The sequence below is a fragment of the Triticum urartu genome, chromosome 7A, assembly GCF_056163025.1.
Source record: "Triticum urartu cultivar PI428250 chromosome 7A, HENAU_Tu73, whole genome shotgun sequence".
Classification (NCBI taxonomy): domain Eukaryota; kingdom Viridiplantae; phylum Streptophyta; class Magnoliopsida; order Poales; family Poaceae; genus Triticum; species Triticum urartu.
The window spans coordinates 600,809,799-600,814,865 of NC_141879.1; the positions used below are offsets into that span (position 1 = coordinate 600,809,799).

Here is a 5,067-nt window from a genome sequence, read left to right on the forward strand (position 1 = left end):
AAAAAAATACACTTCCGTGATGATACGTGTTTGTCACAGTAGGTCGCTTTTTTTGTCATGCATGTACATCCATGACAAATTTATGACAGAATCAAGATAGTCATACCTGTGCTCACTACATCACGGTAGAGCTTAGGTGACACACTTCTGTGGGCAAAGATCAACTAATCTTCACAAACTATCTGTTAGCGTAGCTTTTAACTTTTGTCTTCGTATCAAGTGTCGGCAAAGGTATATCACTGTTGACACACTAAGTGTCGGCAACCACAAAGCGACAACGTGTCTGTCAGCAATTGCTTAATGACATGCTATGTGTCGACGTAGGTAGGGTATGCGCATTCAGATTAAGTGTCGGTGTAGGTGGACACGTGTCAATCGTCAGAAGGTTAGAAACCTGGCACGAGGTTTCCACGCGTGAGCGAAATTTACGACTGTTCGTTGGGAAAAAAATCCTCAGTGGAAAATACCCTTCCCCCGTGCAAAATACCCCAAATCGAACCCAAACCTAACCCTTGCCTACTGCCGCCGCCGTCGCGCTCGATCCAATCCTCTGCCACCATCGCCGCCGGCCTCGCGCTCCACCCAGTCCTCAATCCCCCGTCCCGGAGCTCGCACTCCCCCGCCGCCGGCCTCACGCTCCACCCCGTCCTCAATCCGCCGTACTCAATCCCCTGAGCTCCAGACCTAGATCGAGGCACCGTCCTCGCGCTGTCCATCCAGTCACCGTCCGCGCACAACCCCTCCCCCCCAACGTCCAGCCGACGTCATCGCCAATCCCCTTCCTGCGGCTGCCGGGGATCCATCTCCGGGCTCCCGCTGCTGCCGCGCCTGTTGCTGCGGGGCTCCATATCCGGGCTCTTGCTGCCGCTGGAGCTCCATCTCCGGGCTGCCGCAGCTGTCGGCCCTGCTACTGTTCGACTTCTGCCATGTGCTGCCGGGCTCCATCTCCAGGCTCATGAGATCCATCCCCAAGATCTGTCCGTCCACCGCCCCCAACCCCAATCCCATTCCACGTCACCGAGTCCCCGACCCCATCCCTTACTCCCTTCTTTGGAGTCACAGCCTCCGACAACTCCGTCCATCGTCGCCTTGCACCTCGGGCTGGAGGGAATGGGCTTTGCTAGGTAAGCATTGATGGTGGGATCCCCAATTTGTTTTCTTTGTTCTTGTTTTTCCAACCGTGAGTACCACCATGTGTCTCTAGTAGATCGAACTGCTAGTTTGCTGTAACTTGAGAGTTGTACCATTGGTAGTTGCTGTGGAGTGGTTTGGACATGTTGTTGATCTAAAGCATAACTTGATCCTCCCGGCAAAAAAGAAAGAAAGAAGCATAACCTGATCCCTTCTCACTTAATCAGCACCTTTTTGTGTAAGAAGAGCATGTAGTATTACAGTGGTTATTAGTTGGATACATATACTAATGACAAGCAAAGCAATCATACCTTGTTTTATTTTCTAATTCTTTGGCCCGATCGATGGCTAGATTGACATGGTACTTTAGTTCCTGAATTCTAAGCATGCAAGTTTCTAAATTCTAGGTCTGCATTAGCATCATGAGTTAATCAGATATATGTGTAACTAGATATACTAACGATATTGCTATAATAAATAATAATTCTGGAGTACCACCTCTTTTTGTAGCTAGCATGTAGGCTATAAGCTCTCGTTGATGCTATAGATGGCCGGGTTGGTTTCAAAATTTTGGGAGAAAATTAGATTCTAACCCAGTTTGTAGCAGGTTTGATAGGTATATAACTCACTACAGAAACGTCAGTTGCACAATCAAAGGTCTGAAGTGAAATATTCTCATTGGAAAAATTTCCAACTATAAATTATCAAATTGTAATCTTAAAGTTTCATCACTTAGCAGTATGATCTGTATTCCCATCCTATCTGCATTGTGGAATTATGTGTGCTCTATTATACTTCTATTTGTTTCCTTGACTACAATATAGGAATTGATTTGAATTCTTTCCACCGGTGTTTTTGTTAGATCTCACGACACTGCATCTGTTGTTGACAGAACACACCACTTGTGGCTGCTATATTTTCTCCCTCATACATGGCATCAATGGTGTGTCTGCCTGATCCTGCAACAAGTGTTCACTCTTTGATGAGTCTTCTAATCTGCAATTTATGCCTGGTCCATCTTCATGCTGCACATGGTACTTTGACATGGGCATCAGCCTGATAGGAATCCACTCCAATTTTATTCAAGCTTGCTAGGTTGCCAGACGATGGGTGCCAAAATTTCTTATATCTCATAAATTGGAAGTCTTGAGAAGGTAATGATGCTTCCCTCATTTGTACTCCCTCTGTAAACTTCCATAAGACCGCTCTTTACAGCGGGCGTAGTATTTTGAATATTTGTTAGCTAGCCTGCTATCTTTACTTGCCCTCCCCAATTATATTTCTTCAATGATTGGCCATTTATCTCATACGTACTATCAACCAGATCATGCAGTTGTTCCAATATTCATGAAAATGCCCCTTTTAGCAGATAGTAACTCAAGTATATAGAAGATACAAGTAACCAAAGGGAGTTTTGGTTTCAGGTGTCGATCCTCCTTTTTCCGTACTTGCTGGTAGCATTTTCCTTTTTTTGGTTTCATATGGCATCTATCTTATATTTCTGGCAGCAGTTAAATTGAACTGGAGGCAGAAAACAAACTTGATACACTATAAATGTGTTTCTAGATTGTACTAACTCGCCGTTTTTTTGTGTATTGAAAATATCTTCTTAGTGTCAGAATCACCATTTGATGCACTAATACTTGCAGCGCTTCCACTTTAGTACATTATTTTCTATCACATATATTAATATAGTTGACGAAATGTTCTAGTTAATGCTAACATGTCTGCTTAAAATGGGAAAGATGGCTAATTTGTGGGTTGAGCATATTTATAACTAATTATAGCCTATCAATCCCATTCTGATTGTAAGCAGTAGGAAGATACAAGAAGTTCAATCATAATAATGATGATCTAGTTCAAGAATAAGGCAGTACTTAAATCTTAATAATGTACGTACATGGTACTTTTGTGAGATATTCGTGTTTGTTCTGGTGATGGCCAAATATTACCTGAAAATCATTTGTGCATTTGAAAAGTTCATACAATAAACTTACCAAGGACATAACTTGTAGTCCCTTGGCTTACTTGCTAATTTGATTTAGGATCAGCCAAGTTATCTATATTATTAAACATAGTTTTCGTCTTCACAGGGTGGTTGATACATGTCTTCACACTTTTCAGAGCAACGTGCAGTGGAAGAAGCAGCCTATGAACTGAAATAGTTTGCATAAGAAACAGGTGATGCGAGTATGTTATCATTTGATTTACACATAATATGTACAACCCATGAACCATTTTCCATAGTTCTCTTGTGGAACCCTTTTCATTTTTGATGAACACACAAATGCTCCAAGACCGATTTTCCTGTCATTTAGCTAGTTTATCGATCAGATAATATTGAACTAAGAACACTAGTACATGTATTAAATATCGTACGTCAGAGTAAACCAAATGGCAAGCGAGGAAAATGTGTCACACATAACACTTCAGTGTATCTGAAATTGTAAAACCTATTTGTGAAATTATAGCATCACTAGATAACATTTTGTGTCTTGTATATAAAAATGAACTCCACATACTACAGTTTTAAAATTAAAAATATGAAATCACATGACGTAATCTGATGCTCATATAGATTGCTTAGTAGTTAGCATGCATCTACCAGTTTGGTGTTAACACTTTGATTGTCACAATCTAAAGATCACATGGCATATACAGAACTTCACATACTGCAGTTTTTTTTGTCTGAAGCTATACATTTTAATTCTAGTTCATTAGACAACATACGACTACATTTGTTTTTGACATTTATTTTCAAACTTTGAAGTGCACAAAATCGTTGGAGTGAACATATGAGAATTTGACCATTCATTTTCAGGTACTCAACCATCTACTGCGCATGGATGTGATACTTCGGAGTGTTCGGCAGCATTTGGCTGTTTGCAGTATTTTGGACCAGCCAACTTGCGATCATGAATCTTATGTCTGTTCTGGACTATTTGGTGCTTCAAGTGATTTGAAGCATATATCTTGTCCTCATGGGTGTGACTTTGTTCTGGACCATTTAGTGCTTGAACTCCTTTAGAACAACAGATAGTGGTCCTTTTATGTGGCTTGTGTTTTCTAGATGGTGGTCCAAATGGCCAAACTTTGCTTTGTCAAGATTGTCCTATTTTTGAACTTATGATCAATATATGTATGTTTGTGAACATATTATCAATGCTTGTGCAATATGTGTTCATCTTGATCCTGTTTGTGTATAACATTTGAGCATTGTATAATATTTCAATCTGAGCAGCATCCAATTGTTGTTTTGGCTTCACACCATCTTATCAACAATTTATTTGTTGGGAAAAACATTCCAACAGAGAAACTGTCAACAAAGCTAGAGGTCTAGCCATGTAGAAAAAGTATAGGTAGAAGTACACCCATAGCTAGACAAACCATGTGTCAGCAATGCTAAAGACCTTGCTAGACATACTAAGTGTCGGCATAGGTAGGGTGTGCGCTGACTTACCATCTGTCGGCATAGGTAGGGTGTACATGGACAGACCATGCGTCGGCGTATGTGGGGTGTACATAGACAGACCATGTGTCGGTGTAGATAGGGTGTATGCCAACTAGAAAAGTGTCAGCAAGTGAACTTCTGTCGGCAATACCTTTGCCCACAGCAAGTCCTCCGACTCTTTTATCTTTTGTCAGCATATGTGTTAGCTTCAAGTTATGTGTCGGCAAAGGTACCATATGCCAACAGATAGATGTGTCGCCAAAACTTGACCGTGGTGTAGTGGCTGTCGTAGAAGTTTTCCATGACATTACCAAAATTATCATCACGGAAGTGTCCACTTCCATGACGATAAATCGCGCGTCACAGAAGTGCTTTCGTCAAGGGTGACCGACACGTGGCATCCACCGTAACGGAACACCGTTAAGCTACCGGGTCGGGTTTTGGATCCGATAACCCGTTAACAGCCCCGACCAATGGGGATTTTC

The 5,067-nt window shown here is 41.8% G+C and overlaps 1 long non-coding RNA gene across 1 annotated transcript; it reads left to right on the top strand.

Annotated features, from left to right (window-relative positions):
• Positions 1 to 466: 466 nt before the first annotated feature.
• On the top strand, positions 467 to 4,636 carry LOC125524104 (uncharacterized). The gene is made up of 4 exons (XR_015610961.1): positions 467 to 1,124; positions 2,024 to 2,285; positions 3,225 to 3,312; positions 3,953 to 4,636. It is a non-coding gene; the product is annotated as an uncharacterized LOC125524104 (long non-coding RNA).
• Positions 4,637 to 5,067: the final 431 nt, after the last annotated feature.